The 18,504-nt window shown below is 34.0% G+C and overlaps 1 long non-coding RNA gene across 1 annotated transcript in view; it reads left to right on the top strand.

Annotated features, from left to right (window-relative positions):
• Window positions 1–7,563: 7,563 nt before the first annotated feature.
• Window positions 7,564–18,504, top strand: part of LOC142872865 (uncharacterized) — a 34,995-nt gene continuing 24,054 nt past the window's right edge. The window contains exons 1-2 of the long non-coding RNA XR_012920956.1: window positions 7,564–7,729; window positions 8,811–8,965. This is a non-coding gene — a long non-coding RNA (uncharacterized LOC142872865). The remainder of the gene's footprint in view (window positions 7,730–8,810; window positions 8,966–18,504) is intronic.

The raw sequence follows: 18,504 nt of genomic DNA, 5'->3' as shown, positions 1-18,504 counted from the left end.
ATACTATGATAATATTATTATATTCATATATACTATATGAAGTAGAAAATCATTTTCTAAAACCCAATTAATTCAAAATAAGATAAGAAAAAATGAAAAATAAAAAATAACATACGTTGCAAAAAGAAAACAACAGGAAGATGATGGATTTATACCCGCACATATTGATCATTGTATTAAGTTCAGAAGATCTAAATACTGCAATAACAAATAGACATTGTCATACTGAATTTTTTAAAAAGACAGTATGCCATGGATAACAGTTTCCAAATATAGAAAACAAAGCAAAACAACTAAACAGAAGTAAAGAAAGACACAATTATTGTTGGAAATTTTAATATATCTCTCTTAATAATAAATAGAAAATAGATAGTGATTTGAAGGATTGGAGCAATACTGTTAACTAACTTGGTCATATCAATGTTTATAGAACATCCCACCTCAAAATGTATTCTTCTCAAGTGTATCAAAATAGAGCATATATTGGGTCATATTTTTTAAAAACTCAATAAATTTAAGAGATTGAAATCATACAATATAAATTCCCTAACAATAAGATAATTAAATTAGAAATCAGTAAAAAATGATATGTAGAAAATCTTTAGATCAATCAATATAATTCACTACATCAGCAGAGCAAAAGAAAAATAATGACTATCACAAGTGACAAAATGCATCACCCATTTATGATAGAATTTCTCAACGATATAAGAATAGAAAAGAACATATTCAACCTGATTATGGGCATCTATAAATAACCTACACATGACACTATAATTAATAGTAAAAGTTCTAAGATTAGAAATAAGGCAAGGATGTCCAATCTTGCCACTTCTATTCAATATTATACTGAAGATTCTTACCATTGAAATAAGGTAAGAAAAATAATTAAAATGGAAAAAATATAGCTTCAACTCTACCCAACAACATACAAAATAATTAACTTGAAATAGTTCATAGACATAAATGTACAAGCTAAACTACAAAACTTCTAGAAGATAAAAAGGAATTATAGAACTAAAACTGTCTTTTTTTTTTCACAGTGAGTTTAGATACACAGAAAATTTTAAGGAATCTACAAGAATACTAGAATTAATAAATGAGTAGAGCAGATTAAAATATAAAAAGTCATTATGTAAAAATCAATTGTATTCCTATATGATAACAATGAATTGTTGAAAAAAGAACTTATAAAAATCAATGCAAGATGGCAGAAGGAAGACACTTGCCTTCAGAGCATCTCAGTAAGAAGAAGTTTTAGATGAAAGAGAAAAAATGAACAGACAGACAAATGTAGATCAGAAGTGGTTCTGAAGCAAGGGTGCAAGAGCCTTTGGGACATTCCATGGGAAGAAGTTGCAGTGAAGAACAAGGAACAAGATATTGGCAAAGATCAATGCTTGAGAGGCTTGAAGTCCAGCAAGAAGGGTAGATAAAGTGATTTATTTCTCCTACTTTGCATCTCTGACAGTCAGTGGTTTCCTGAGCTGCTGGAAAGACCTTCTTCCCACTCAAGCCCAGAAGCTGCTGTTGCCAGTGAGCTGGGAACTCCTTGTGGTCAGGAAAACAGGAAACCAGGCCCCCACCAAGGACCCTTCTTACCCCAACAGACCTGAGCTGGAACAGCAGGTGCCATATCACTTCTCCACCCACCGTGTGCCTTTGTCCTAACCAGGGCCCCTCAACTCCTCAGGTTTCATTCTGCACATTCCCACACAGACATTTCTCAACTCTGGCTCAGAAAGCAGGAGACACGGGGGTCCAGTGGGTCCCAGGTGATATACATGACTCCAGAGCCTGTATATTCTGGGCAGACAACCTCCCAGAGAGAGAATCTAAGAGAACCAGAATGCTAACATTCCTCCATACAGATGCTTTTCCTCCCTTTTCCCTTCCCAACCTGTGGCTGCTGAGAGAGACAACTGAGCCACCATACCAAGGCTTCCACAGAGAGTGGGGCTCAGGCCTTTCCTTTTGAGGTTCTGCAGTGGTCTGAGGGGGTGCTCAAATTGTGATTTCCTTGGTCACAAGCCCTCCCTGGTGCTGTTTGCCCAGCAACTCCATCACAGCAAGACATGACTCATGGGGGAGGAACATCGATCCTACTCTGGCATCCCATGGGTGACTCAGGACCAGTGCACCTTTCCCTGGCATGGTCAGGGATCAATCTTCTTGGTCTCAGGTGGTGAGGAAGCCCATATGGGCAGATCTGGGTGGTGAAAACAGTGGCTGTGGTGTGCTCATGGGGCACCTCTTCCCCCAGGGGAGGGCTGCACTCTCAGCTCAGGTCAGCATCCTTGATGTGCAACTTCCCAGCCCATGGCACAGTTGTGGGGGAGTTCCATCAGGCTTAGGCTCCTGCCTGCCAGTAGACACCAAGAGGAGACTGTGGAATAGAGAAGGAGTAAAAGGAGTAAGGCCCAATGCAGACTGCCAGTTTATGAATCTAAGAGGAACAGACCTTTGACTACTGCGAAACAGCTACCTTCCCAATTTTTGTGGAGCCTGAGGGCAAGCCCACCCAACTTGCCCCACCTAGCTACATTCCCCCACTCCTGTGGCAGAGCATAAGGACTCACCTGGAAGTTCCAGGGCCCCATTTACCGCTTGGGGCATTTGAGACCTTCTTCTGAAGGACTACATCTGGTCACAAGACCCAAAAAACAACATTGCAGCTTGTTTTTCTGGAAAGCATTTCCTATTGACAGGGAGGTCAATTGGCATGCCCTTTATAATATTTACTGACAATTTTACAGGGTGTATGGGGATCCAAGGAGTGGCCATTTGGGGAAACACCTACCTCTCCGCACAGAAAAACTGTACTACTGGATAAGGGTGGAAAGACTCCAGCCCAGGGTTTAGCATACAAGCATTTATACCCCTCCCCCATGAACAGCTCGTCAAGTTTGAAGAACCTGGACTGACGCTTCTACCACCAGCTCCCCCTAGTGGCCAGAGAAGCAAACTTTGAGCCCCGTTGAGGCATTGCAAAACCTTTCAGGTTCCCACAACCCAGCCACAAACCACCTTGCTCCTCCCCCTCCTCAGTGGTGGTGGACATCAAAAAACCCCCTGGCAGCTACAGGGTCCCTCCTAAAACTCAGAGCACTCAAGTACCTGACCTGGGAGAACAGAGTCTGCCATAAAAACAAAAGAATATCTTGGCAAGCGGCTCTATCACACAAATATCAACCAATCACAAGGCAACAAAGATATAGCTCATCATAGCATTTTCCAACTCAAGCAAATAGGGTATGGTTGATTCACACTCACAAGTACCTCCCCATCACTTAGAGTAAGCTGGAGGTCCTAACTCACTACACACTGTTGGGAAGAGTTAAAGACAGCAGGTAAGAGGTAAACCGAGAGTACAATAAACCTGCTAGAACACCTAATAGGCAATTCAGGACCAGCACACCTCTTCCTAGCATGCTTAGAGATCAATCTTTAGGGGCCTGGAGATAGGCCCATGAGGCAGGCCTAGTACAATTAGGTCTTGACCAAGAGGCCAGATGAGAAGACATCAATGAAATAACTCTTGAAACATGAAAAATCAGAGTAAAAGGCCACCCCCAAAAGAAAATAATAACTCCTTACCAATGAATATCAATGAAAATGACAAGATCAAAATTATGGGTGAGGAATTCTAGATATAGATTGTAAGCAAGCTCAATGTTATACAAGAGGAAATGGAAGCCCAACACAAAGAAAGCACAAAAACAACAGAAAATTAATGAAAAATTCACTAAAGATATTGAATTATTAAAAACAATTCAAACAGAACTTCTAGAAATGAAAAATTTATTCAAGGAAATACAAAATACAGTATAAAAGCCTTAAGAATAGGCTAGATCAGGCAGAAGAATCTCAAAACTTGAAGACAATACCTTTGAGTTAAACAAGTCAGTCGAAGAAAAAGAGTAATGAGAAATAAGAGGAATGAACAAAACCTACAAGAAATATGGGATTATGTAAACAGGCCTAACATAAGAATCAAAACATCCCTGAGGGTGAAGAAGAAAATACATAAGGGTTAGAAAACCTATTTGAGGAAATAATCGAGGAAAACTTCCCTGGCCTTTCTAGAAATCTAGATATCCAGGTACAAGAAGCCCAAAGGACCCCTGGGAGATTCAGCACAAAGAGGCAATCACCACAACACACAGTCATCAGACTGGCCAAAGTAAACATGAAAGAGGCACTCCTGCGGGCTGTAAGGCAAAAGCAGCAGGTAACTTACAAAGGGAAACCCATCAGACTAACACAGATTCTCAACTGAGAGCTTATAATAAAAAATTGAACAAAAAAATGCAGATATATCACAAAGATATATGAATGGCTAACAAAAATATGGGAAGATGCTCACTATTATTTATCATCAGACAAATGCAAATGAAAACCACAGTAAGATACCAATGCACATTGGTAGAAATTGTTACAAGTAAAAAGACTGATAATACCAAGTTTTGGTGAAAGTTTGGAGCAATTGAAATTGTCACACTGCTGGGAGTAATGTAAATGATACAACTATTTTGGAAAGGAGTTTGGCAATTTCTTAAAAAGCTAAACATATACTTTACAGATAACCAAATAATTCCACTTTTAAGACTTATACAAGAATGTTTATAGATTTATTCATAATAGCTCCAAAATGGAAACAATCCAAATGTTTACCAAGAGCTGAGTGCCTAATTCTGATATATTCATACGTGGAATATTTCTCAATATTAAAAGGGAGCAAGCTATTGATATACACACACATTATTATTCTTAAAAATATTATTACAGGCAAAAGAAGCAAGACACAAAAGTGTTCATATTATATGCTTTCATTCATATGAGATTATAGATAAGCCAACTCTAATCCATAACAACAGAAACTATATTTGCTTTAAGCCAGAAATTGGCAGGGACATAAGGGGACATTTTGGAGTCATGGAGTAATGGAAACATTTTGTGTGTCTTAATTTGGTGACAGTTATTCATGTATACATACAAAGGTCAAATCTTATCAAAGAGTACAATTTAAATGAGTTCATTTTATTGCATGTAAATTTTAAATGCAACTCATTCTTAATAAAAATCTTTTTAAAGAAGTCAAGGATATGAAGCTTTCAATAAATCATTTCTTTATGATGATATTTTGAGATTTTTAAATATAATTGGTAGCTCACATCCCACCAGTTATTGCTCCCACCAGTTATTGCCATTAAACTGTATCATACAGCTCAGATATCCATAAGAAACAAATAAAAACAAAACAAAACAAAAAAACTGTCAATGAACCAGAATAAGAAAATGTATTCATCAACGTTCACTTCAGAGCCACTCTATTGAGTCACACACACAAATAACTGCTAAGATAATCTAATTAAAGTCTTTTAGGGATATAATATTGTATCTATCATCATGTGATTTTACCTGGGATATAAAACATCTGTAATAGTGATCAACAAATTATAGCCCATGGACCAATACAAATTGTTGCCTGCTTTTGTAAATAAAATTTAATTGAAACACAACTACATCCATTTGTTACGTATTACCCATGTCTATTTTTTCAGTGACAGAGACTACATGGTCCTCAAAGCTGAAAATGTTTCCTATCTGGAATTTTACATAAAGAATTTGACCACCTCTGTTCTATAAATATAAGGATATTGAAGGGATTGTTATGGTTCCTGGATAATAATTTTCAAACAATGTAAGCAGGGCATTAATGTGGATAAAGTGCTAGTTATGTGCTAGGCATTGCATTTGAAATTTTCACATAGTCATAACAATATTTAAATATTTTAAATACCATTTGACATATGATTAAAGTGATACAGAGGTATGCATTTTTGGTAAATACTTATGCTGGGATTTGAAATAATTTCCTTCAAAAATAATGAATGGTCTGTGAAAAGAAGAGTCAAATTAGGGGCAAAGGAAGAGAGCATTCTGCTCTTTAGAGAGCAGAATGAGGTTATACTGAATAACTTTCCAGGACAGCTCCATGAAGTTGAAAGAGCAACACTATCTTCTAGAAACAAAGTCTTCATACCTCAGTGGAGAGTGTCAACCATATGGTCTTTATGGTGTTAACATTACATTGGGTTTGTCAACAGCAGATTATGAGTTGGCATTGGAGCAGGTCAAAAACGGACCATAGATCATCAAACCAGTGGAGAATGAGGAGGCGGGTACACAAAATATGTTTCTTCTAATAATATTATACCTTTCATTCCAAATACTGGAAAGAATGGAGGTGATCACATTGACCCACTGGAGGCAGCAGACCAAAGAAATTGTTAACCTCTCACCTATCTCCTCTCTCCATCCCTGCCAAAAGTACCCTCTCAGCCCCTGTATTTTCTTTTTTCATCACCATAAGCTAGAAAATTCAGACAGCATATTGATTCTGTTTTGTTCTTTAAAGACCACACCAAGTCATTTACTAGAAGTTTTTCTACTCTAAAGTTTCTTGACTATATACTTTTGTCTTTTTCCAGGTATTTATAATCTCTTATCTATATCGATGCATTTTTTAAATTTATTCACCCAACAGTTATTAATCACTTACCCATACTCTTTATGGGAAAAACACCATGATGAAAAAGATGGACATGAAGAAGAAGACATTATTCTTCATCATTTTTATATGTTGTTAATAGTGTCATCTGATTAAGCAGTGGTAAGTACAATGGTGAGGAAGAATAGAGTTTTATTGGAAGGCCCTAAGAGAGTCATTTGTTTTTAACTTTGGATATTGGGATTCCTGAAAGAATAGCTCTAAACTAAAATCAGTACAATAGGAGGGACTTAGCTAGAGGGAATAAAACTAACCTGAATATAAAAATGTTAAAAAGCAACAAACTGAAAATTCTTTTATATGTATTTATATATATATATTAAAAACAAAGCACTAATAAGAAAAAATTTAAATGGTAATATTTTCCTAGGGATGTGTATGTGTGATTTTATTTATATAATACATATGTATATGTGTGTATATACACATATATGATTATAATAATTTGTTTCTTTAGTAATATAGTAAAATATATTTCTTATTATATATTTCTAAACATACAAATATATTTACTATATATAATATTATATATTTTTAAAGATTTAGGCAACTATCTGATATTTAATATAGCTGGGATTTTTTTTAATGTCTAGAAAGAATTTAGGAGGAAAATGAATGAAAATTATTTCCTTTCAGGGACAATTCAGAACCATATGGAAAATAAACAATGTAGCTATGACAAAGTCCTTCCTGTGTTTGCTGACGAGTAAGAGAGCAGTGCCATATGTTTTCATGTACATTACCCCAGCAGGGCAGCGCCATATGTTCACACGTATGTCACCCTTCTTGGCCTTCTGTATAAGGCAGTGTCCCAAGGGGTATGCCGAATGGGAATAGAGAAAGCAGCCACAACATGAACATGAGGATGTGGTGTGTTTTCCCTGTTGACAGATTTTGTGAGACCATCACTTCAGTTGACAAGCACCCAGAACAGCTGCTTTACCCTGGAGCAAAGGTCTTTGTGACACCACAAAATCTCCCCCAATGAGCGAGACAGTGGAGGGAAGGTGATGTGCCCTTTGGGAGTGGACTTTTCCTCCCTACTGTGGCATGAGGAAAAAGCAGTAATTACCATCAAAGACTTTTTATAGGTTTTGTAATCACTCTCTCCTTTGCCATTCAGTTCTGATAAAATGGATGAACATCTATTTACATGTAAGTGAAATCATTATATTAAGAAGAGAGATTAAGAAATTTAAAGAACTCTGTGGATCAAACTTTGTCTCATTATAATTTAGTGATTGCATACATATGTCTTTTAAAGATCAAACTAGGTATATATCAAAGCTGTACATATGTGATAGTTTGGATCATAATTATGTTCTGTCATCCCAGAAGCAGCAAAAATGGGGAAAAGTATTTCACAAACTCATTCATGAAGTGAGTCACCATGATTCACAGGCTTTATAGAGCCTGCTGAAAAGTAGCTTGTTTTTTTTTCATGTTGAAAGCTGTCATCAGGAATGGGTGGACAGCATATTGTAGAGCTTATCTCAAAATTCTTTGTTTTCTTAGCTATATTTTCTTTATAAAATTTATGAATATATGAACTTATCTGTATTTAATACATAATTGGCCCTTCTAAAGTTAATTCATCCAAATATATTTAAAGAATTAATAAAATACTAACTATGTTTATATTTACCAATCTATGTACATGGAGAAAATGATTGCTTTTCTTTGCATTCCTGCTTACATCAAAAAGATATACCAGTAATAAAGTTAATATGTGTGTTCAATAATTGAATTTCAGTTTTATCTCCAAGAGAAAGATTTGAGTCTGAAAAGATTTTCTCTTTGCTATTTCTAGACAAAAATAATTTCAGATACTTATTTGGAAGAATCGTTTATTATTGAACAACTCTGAGAAAGTTTATCACGGTTTTTACCAGAAGAAAATAGGCAGTACTATTCTCTACAGATGTGAGATAAAACTCTCAGGAAGGTTTTGCAACTATTCTTCATAGCTAGTAAATAAGTAGTAGCCAGATATAGACCCAGGTCCATTAGACTTCAAAACTGAGATTTACTTTTTCTCTATACTGTATGGTATGTTAGGTTAATGAATCAATATTTCTTCATTTGTTCTCCCAGATAGACAAATGGGTAGTTCCGAGATGCATTCTAGAAGGCCGTTCAGAATGTCTGAGGTATTGAGTCCTAGCCATCCGTAACTATGGCTACCTTGATAATAATGGTTGTGTTGTTTTTTTCTTCCTTCCTTTTTTACACCCAGTGTCCTTCACTACTGTTATCTACAATCACTTCTCAAGTAAAGCAACTGCAAGCAAGCCTCAGTCTCAGGCTGCTGCCCCAAATTATTGCCTTCCAAATCAACTACTTCCATTAGAATCAGTCTCAGTATCTGTTTGGGGGAAACTCTAAAAATAAGTAAGTTTTTGTTTTTAAAACTCCCTTTCTTCCATTTCTCTCCACTTCCAATCTTCCTTGCACCCACCCCAATCCTTCTTGGCTTCCTTTTGTTTTTTAGTAGATGCTCTGGGTTGTCATAGTCTCTCTATATTCCCTTTCCATCAAAACCTGCACTCATAAAAAGGATATATTAATTTGGTTTACTCTAGAGAGTAAATTACTGATAACACTTAAAGTCTTGTGCCTCTTTATGGTATTGGCCCAGACTGTACCCAATGTTATGAAACTTTCAACCTAGAATTTTAGTTATTTTTAATACTGGGGATAGAAGATTGTTAAAGATTGCTAATGAATCCAGGACTTTGTCTATAATCATGGCTAACAATAAATGGTCATATAGCCTGTTTTCTTGTAAAAGTCTATGATGTAATAGAAAATATTAATATATATGCAGCTTTTATCAACACTCATATAGATATATTTTCATTTTTTGGCATTCAAAAATTCATAAACTTAAAATTTCATAAGATATATTTTTTTCTTAATCCCCTAATACCATAGTTTTTCAGCTAACATTGTATATTTTTTCTAAATGCTTATAGTTTGTTTTCTTTAGGTAAAATCGGTTCCTTCATGGCACATGATCAACCATGAATCATAAATTATTTTTGAAAAAGGCAATAGAAAGTACCAAGAAAAGAAAACCAACTCACTCAGATGGACCCAAAACAAAGTTCCTAAGATGCTCAATAAGATTTAATAGCAATAAAAAAGATTATCACAATGCACATGAAGAAATTCAGATGGCCAATCTGATACCACAATTTGTACACTGTGTTACAGCTTAAATGCTGAGTGGTAAACATGGCATCAGCTTCCCTGTTGGCAAAAGTATGAGAACATGGAAGAAGCTGCTAGATCACACAGCCTGTGGTGTTTCCCCACTGAAGTCTGACTTGCTCAGATATCTCTGTGCCAGAGTAAACAGGAAATCACTCCAGACATATATCATTAGAGCATCCAGCTCCTAAAATGCCTAGCAGAGTTTAGTAAACAAAAACAATGCTTTGATAGGTTCTATCCATTGAAAGTCAAAAGCTTATGACAGTCCCTCACTAATTTCTATCTAGTGTCTCAATAAACTACATGGAAATCAATTTTCAAAGTTAGAATTTGCTTTTAGAGTTCAAAGAGATATATGATACAGATATTTATCATAGAAACCAAGTTCAAAAGATGAAAAGGGGATTTAAAGCACCTTAAAGATCAACAGGTTCAAATTTTTAAGGTACTTTGCTTTATGTAAGTTTTAATAAAATGTAAGTTTTAATAAAATTAAGTGCACACATGGCAAAATTAAGATTATCATCTACATCTTCACTTTGACTCAGACAAGGAAAAGAAATAGTAGAGGGCCAACAATTTTCTCTGAATATTTGTTTCAGCCATTTGTCTTCCCTCCCTTCCTCCTTCCCTCTTCCTTTCTCCTTTTTCTCCCTTCCTTCCTTCCTTCCTTCCTTCCTTCCTTCCTTCCTTCCTTCCTTCCTTCCTTCCTTCCTTCCTTCCTTCCTTCCTTCCTTCCTTCCATGCAATTCTCAGTTGTTTTCTGCTGATTCTCAAGATAAAAATCAACTGACTAACACATAAAATCAAAGAAAAAAAAATAAATCACTTGGAATTCCACCACACAGAGTTTATTAATCTAATATGTGAGTGATCAAACATCTAGAACAATTACTATATATACACAAATGGGTCTATACAGAATTTTACAAATATAACACAATATCTCTCATTCTATAACTATTTTTACTCAAAAATATACACTGGATATTATTCCATGATACAAATAATTACGAATATAGGATATCACCTTAATAACTGCTTGCATTTTACTCTTTGTCTACCTCATAATTCATGTCACTGTGTTTCTATTAGTCTTTAAAATTATTTTCAGTTTTCACATCTATAAAAATTCTACTATTGCTCACACTTCTGTGATTTTGAATTTTCATTCGGAAAATTCATGGAATAATGCAAATTCTAAGAATATGTTCATTTTGCATTTATATATTTGTGATTATAGTGATCTCTGGATAAGTTGTAACAATTTAAACTTTACAGGTACAATTCCCAGCTTGCAACACTAAGAAGAGCAAAGGAAACAGCTCTCTCTTGTAACTGCATCTGTTGCTAAATCTTCTTTGTTTCATGTTTGGAAACACAAAAACAATCCTTTCCTCAAAATTTTTTTTTTTGCTCATATTCTAATCCAGGCCACAGTAATCTCTTATTTTAAATATTTAACTAGCCTATCATCAAAGTGGACTTTTGCTGTCAACCTGTCAAAGCAATTTTCAGTGTCATTGTCAAAAACTTCAAATAATGTATGATAAGACTATATGTCACATTAGATACTCTTTTAAGACAAAATTCAGGTCCACGGAATTTAAATACCAGCTGAAAGTAGTAACACCAGCTGACCTCATTTTTTATCTTGAGTATTTACTGTCCCTGGTAATACTGGTGATTAAATCCAATACCATCAGCTTAGACTAGGTGGTAAGAGTCAGACCATGACATTAGGCTTCCTAGGTTAGAACCTAGGCTCCCTCACTACTCAGCTGGCAGACTTTGGTCATCGGTTAGCCTCTCAGTTGCTCAGTTGCTCAATAGGGATTATATAATATACTTTATATTGTTTTATTAGATTTAATAAATTAATCCACAGAAAATACTTAGAACAGCATCAATCATATAATAAATGGTAAGTAACTAAATGTTGAGTCAAATAATTAATGTTATTTTATCTAAATTGTTAATATTTCTCATGGCTTTGATTTCTATAGTTCTAATTTTACAACTATTTTATAATAGTTGTAAAATGTATAGGTCATGGACCCTTAAATAAAAAAGGCTTTAGTCTTATAATTTAGAGTTTACATAATCAGTATTTTATCTGTGTTTTAGGCATTTCTGAATTTTACAAATTATTTATGAAATTATGATAATGGATCTCTGATAGACCCCTACAGAAGTATAATTTCTTAAACTTTTTTTAAATTCAGTTATCACATAAATTTGAATATTAGTATTCCTCACAATTTATTTGAGTGATTCTTTACTTATTATCTCAGTTATCCATGCTAAGTAGCAAACCTGAAAACTTGTTGGCTGAAAACAATTTATTATTTCTCATATTCACATGGGTGAACAATCTCTTCTGCTAGTCTTTTCTGGAATCATTCATGAAGCTATAGTCATCTGACAGCTCAACTGTGGTGGGAGGACCCCAGATGGTCACACTCATATATCTGATGCTATAAGTGGAATTTCTGAAATTGCTGGAGACTGGAAATTTTTCTCTTTCCTCTCTTTCTTTTCCTTTTATCCTCCAGGTCCTCTTTTCCACGTGGCCTCTCCTCATCCCTGGGCAATTTCAGTCACTTCTGCAGCATTTTATTCATTAAAACAGCCACAAGGCCAGCCCAGATTCAAGGGGAGTGAAATAGGCTCTACCTCTTCATAGGAATAATAAAGTCATATTATAAAAGGAGCACGGTAGGAATTATTACTGCTATTGTTGAAACAATCTAACACAATCTGCCTTTTGGGCACAGCAACATGCAACCTTCCTGATTGCAAAATACCCTCTCTTCCTTCAATATACTGTCTCCAATCACTTTTACCCAATTATGGAATTAAACTCAATGGTTAGGCTCCTGGGCCCTGAATCCGGTCTCAATGTGATGAGCACCCCCAGGTACTGTTGGTCACTGTGGCTCCTCCTCTTGATCTACAGACTTGTGATATTAAAGGGCAATTGATCTGCCTCTCACACACCCAACATGCAATGAGAAACACAAAGAATATAACCTTAATAACATTCCATTCAAAAAAGGAAGGAATAAAAGTCACATAGTAACCACTGGTTCATAGCAATTCTGACACCCAGACAAGCATGTGTTTTCAGGTTTCTCTATGCCAAAGGCTACATTTTCTTTCCTCCAACCTATTTCCAGCCACCACTGGGAACAGCCATCCACTTGCAGTTCTCCATGCCTAAGGAACTCTAGATCTTCATATGAATGGTTCCTCTTATTCTAGTCTTGGGTCAAATGTTACCTATGCTTAGAGGCCCACACTGACAACTGTATCTAGGGTTAATCAGCATTTCACATATTTCCTTCATAAAACTTACTGTATTCTATAATTGTTTTCTATGTTGATTTATTTACTTAAATACTATATGCTTCTATTCGCTATTATAAAAACTCATAAGGATACAGATGTTTCTTTCTTATTCTTATATTACTCCCCAAGCCTAACACAGAGCATACCACTTGACAGATGATCAATAAATACTTGTTAATTGAATGAGTGAATAAGCTCTCACAACCAACTTGTTAACTAGACACTTCCCTGTTTTAAATTTAAAGAAACGGAGTGAGGCCTAAATAGTAAGTAACTTGTCAAAAGTCACACATATCTAGTCAAGAGCAGAATGTACATTCATTCCAGCAATCATGTTACTCACACAATTTCCCATTCTTTATAAATAGAAAAAAAGTGCATGTCCTTCAGAAGGGTGACATTGTTTCAGAATCTTCCCTTCTTGCATCACTTCACCATTTCATATAACTTCAGGTTATATTATATCAGACAACTCAAGAAGAATGCCAGTGACTTTCACCTGTCTTCCTTTCTGTTTATAACTTTTGCAGACACCGTGTATTATTTAATAAGTAGGCAAATGGAAACTGGCAGATGAACCTACCCCATGATGAGGAAAAAGAGAGCTAACACATGTTCTCTGCTGAACTTCCAATGGATTGGAGTCAATCTGTGTATTCCTCTTAGAAAGAATATTTTTCTTTATTCTTTCTGATTACCTTTAGAGAATGTGTATTCATTTATGGACTATCTCTATTTTGACTTCCAAGCATATGCTACCACAAAGTATAAAGAAGAACAAGAACAATTTCAAATGTGAAATCATAATTTTATATTAGTCTTTCCTTAGAGGGGCCGCACTGTTTAAAAAAATCAATATTGAAACATCATTAATTAGCACAATTTCAAAAAGATTTGAAAACTAAAATTCCATCTTTTCAGGATTATCTGAACTTTCCAAGGTAAATAACCTCACACACACACACACACACACACACACACACACACGTCCTTTTATCAATGCAAAAAAAGGAATGCAAATATATTCAAATCTATTCTCATCATTAATAAGTATGAATGGGTACCTACTATGATCCTAGCACTGAACGTGCTGATTCTTATTGTTTGCTTAACCTTGCAACAAATCCTGTATATAGTTATTTGAGTCCTATTTTACAAATGAGGACCCTGTGTCTCAGGGCTATTAAATGTTAGCAATTCTAACCTAGTTTTGTATTTTTTCTGGTATAAATACATACCAGTTCCAGTAGAGAAGATCAAACTTTTCTTTTCAATGTGTTGGTTTTTCCCTCTTCCTTCTTTTCCTCCTTCTTCTTCTTCACTTTCTTTTTCCCTTCTTTGCCTTTTTCATCCTAAAAAAGGCATGCCCTTTAATAAGACATCTCCAATCTCCATAAAGTAAGTTTAAGATAATTACTCATTAGATAATAAAATTATTTAATTAATGTTTGTCATAAATATTGATGCCTAAATGTTTATTAGATAACCTAAACAATAAGCATATAATTTAACAGAAATAAAAACTCTTTTTTCTATTCAATCTAAATACAGGAAGCATTTCCACCATTAATATAAACTTACCAGATACGATGCTTTTAGCAACAATTCACAGAATCACCAACTCAAATTGCTTTTGTAAATGAAGGGACATATGCTATCACACACCAGAATGTCCACAGGCAGTTGGCAATGGAGCTGCAGGCATTGTATAATTCGCTACTCAAATATATTATTAAAATATATCAAGAAGATCATTCCTAAATATACCCCCTTAGCTATACTACTGAGTATTGGTATGACATTTGATAATTTACATAAACTTTCTGTCCATTATTTTTCTCATCTGTAAATACTAATTGTACCTGTGTTATAGATTATTGTGAGTAATTCACAAGGTAATCTATGAAGAGTGTTTATCACACTTCCTAGAAAATTGTAAACAGGAAATACATGCGTATTAGCATAGTAATATCTACCATTTCATTTCTTAAAATGACTTTATTAAGGTAAATTTTGTACATATAAAAGTGATTCAAGTGATTTCAAATGATTCAATGATTTTAGTAAATTTACTGAGTGAATGCAACAATCACCATAGTTCAACAATCACCATAGTCTATTGAATTTTAACATATTTATCTGAAAGTTTTTGATTCACTTTAAAAATCTATAAAAAGAAAAAATAGGATAATTGGCAATATTAAATGAAATTTAATGTGTATATGTATGTTTATCAGTAGATAGTTAACATACATAAATGTTACCCAGTACATAGAAAAAAATTAAGTAAAGTTTAGCCTTTCTCTGCCATATCTAAATTGAATTTGTGAAACAATTACTAGTTCCTCCAATAATTTAGGCATTAACCTTTCTCTATTCCATAAAATTATAAATATACTTTTCACTAGATATATTCAAAATTGTGCATGTGTATGCATACACATGTATATATTTGTGTGTGTTTGTGGTAACAGAAGTTGACGTTTCTTTCCAAAGTGAAATAATATATATATGTCTTCCTCTCCCCTGTGTGCATTTCTTAATAATCAAAACCAAATAATTCTGAGAGGTGGGTATACAAGAAACAGAAGAAATCTACATTGTAAGTTTGGCACACACATATATTATTTATTATATATAATTATATGTTAATATTATTTATCATATTATTACATTATTATATATTATATATATATATAATTATTGTTGGGAAAATTAAGCAAACTAAATTGGAAAAGTATCTATCCAAAGTTTACAAAAATACTCTTTAAAATACTGCTGTTTACTCAATTTTCCAAGGTTAATAATTCTATTTTATGAGACATGAGTGCTCTTTTACATTATTTATTGGTGCAAAAACATTGGAAAAAAGAGAACATTCAGTGTCTTGTTTCCTGCAAATAATACAAAATGTAAGTCCTGAAAAATAAAACATATAATAATAAAACAAGTGGAAATTAGTTTTATTACCACCACCATCCATCAGAACCCATTAGAGTACAATTTTACCACCTATTTAAAGCTTTCTTTGAATTTTCTTTTCCTTTGTTTTAAATTTCCTTTGCTACTGTGGTCAGTCACTAGTCATATTTCAGATTATCTGGCTCCAGCAAGGATTCTAATTATAGCTTCCAAAATGTTAAGTAAATACTAATTACATACTAAGGGCCAAGTTCTTCTCTTGAATTTAAACAAAGAATTTACAATTACTTCAATTAAACTAGACCATCGAATAGATTTATTACCAAAAATTTTTCACATAGAGAATCATACAGACATAAGTTGATATAATTGTCCAGGGAAATAAAACATTTAGCTAAGTATAATTTGTACTGGGTATTAGGTGTTACCAAAAATACTTCATGGGCATCTTTTTATTTCACATTGAGCCTCTGAAGTCTAAAATTAAAAGGTAAATGAGATTTACTCATAAAGATAAAAATATCGTGTCAACATTTTTGTTTTGGGAATATTTCCTCTCTTTTTCCACATCTTGAGATTCCTTCAGAATTCCTTTAGGATGAGAGATGAATTCCATAAAGAGAAAGGGGAGAAAAATTTTACCAAGTGAAGTTGGCCTCTTCGTTGGTAACCCTGGAAAATCATATTTTGAAGATGTACATCAAATATCTTAGAATTCTATCAAATAAAGTTTAAGTATCTACTTGTTGATAGTGATCTCCTAGTAGGAAATTGATGTAATGAAACAGTTTTGTTTTGTTTTGCTTTGTTTTTTATACACAAATGTTTCACATAGAATGAGAGATTTTCTCTTTTCCTCACAAAATTTAAAAATTTTAAAAGAATGAAATCCAAGCGAAGTAAAAACATATGAATAAACAAAAACATACATGTTGATGCTCATAGAAGCATTAATCATAATATCCAAAAGGCGAAAACAACCCAAATGTCCATCAGCTAATGAATGAATAAATAAAATGTGCTATACCCATACAAGGGGCTATTACTGATGCATACTATCCAGAAAACATTACTTTAAGTGAAAGAAACCAGTTATTAAGACCACGTAAATTATTCCAATAATCTGAAAGTTCAGAATAATGAAATCTGTAGAGATAGGAAGTATGTTAGAGGTTGCTTAGGGCTGGGGAGTGGGGATGTGTGACAGGTGATAAAAGTTAACGGGAATGGGTTTCCTTTTTAGGTAATGAAAATAAAATAGACTGTGGTAACAATTGCACATATTTGTGAATATATTAGAAACCATTAAATTATTAAATTACACACTTGAATAGATGAATTGCATGTTATGTGAACTGTATCTTAATAAAGCTGCCAACAAAATAAAAAGAGAATGAGAAAAGAGGAAGTTACATAACAGCAGTCTAATCCAAGTCTGGTTTATGGGAATGTCTCAGAAGATTCAATGAATATAGCACTAGAAATTGTGTGTGTGTGTGTGTTTGTGTGTTTAATTTTTGTTGTTTTCCAGAAGTCTAATATTTTGAATTATTAGTTTAATATAGAGTTTATATTTGATAGTTGTCTATTTTTAAGCTAGAATCCATTGAAAAATGACTTTAGATGTTGAATTACATAAAAATGACCTAAAACATTTTTTCATACATAAATATTATTTATCAACATGTTTTATATTCTATGTAATAAATTATCAGAATCTGATGCTCTGATCAGTTACACCATACCATGCTATTTAAAGCTTGAGGCCCAGCAGGGATTTTTTTTAATTTAGTATAATTTTAAACATTATAAAAATAGCTCTCTTGCAGCTCCCCTGCTGTGTCTCAGATTGTTGCCAAGGCTTTTTGTAATATGTTATCACTAGAGTAACATCCTTCTATAAATACTGCATCCTTGATTCTAATGTCACCCAAAATAGCAATCTGATATAAAGGATAGAGAGAGAAGAAATATAAAGAAATGAACTATGATTTGATTTTCTTTTTCTTTTGGTTTTATAATCATTACAACTTCCATATCATCATATCTTCCCTCTTATCTGCATACCTTCCAAATGTTAAAGTCTCCCTTGGATCTCAGGATATTTTTTTTTCCAAGCCCAGAAGACTTTCCCCCTAGAAAATTAAGCTCAGTTGGATAACTGGTGTGTTATATGAATAGAAAGTCATTGAACTTTGTTAAGTACTTTGTAAAAGCCCTACCAGCCAAGTCTCAACTGGTTGCAAATATCTCACATCAATGATCCATTCTATGAAGCAATTTCTTCACTGTATATGTTTCAAAGACAGAAACCAAAAATCGCTTTGGATATAGCCTGAATCATGATGTCGTCGAAACCTCGAGGGGGTTTCAGCAAGGTTCAGTTGCCTGTTGCACAGAGATCCAATTATTAAGACAAGGAGGACTGCTTTTAAAGGAAG

Source organism: Microcebus murinus, chromosome 9 (genome assembly GCF_040939455.1).
Source record: "Microcebus murinus isolate Inina chromosome 9, M.murinus_Inina_mat1.0, whole genome shotgun sequence".
NCBI lineage: Eukaryota > Metazoa > Chordata > Mammalia > Primates > Cheirogaleidae > Microcebus > Microcebus murinus.
This window is presented reverse-complemented; position numbering and strand designations above follow the sequence as displayed.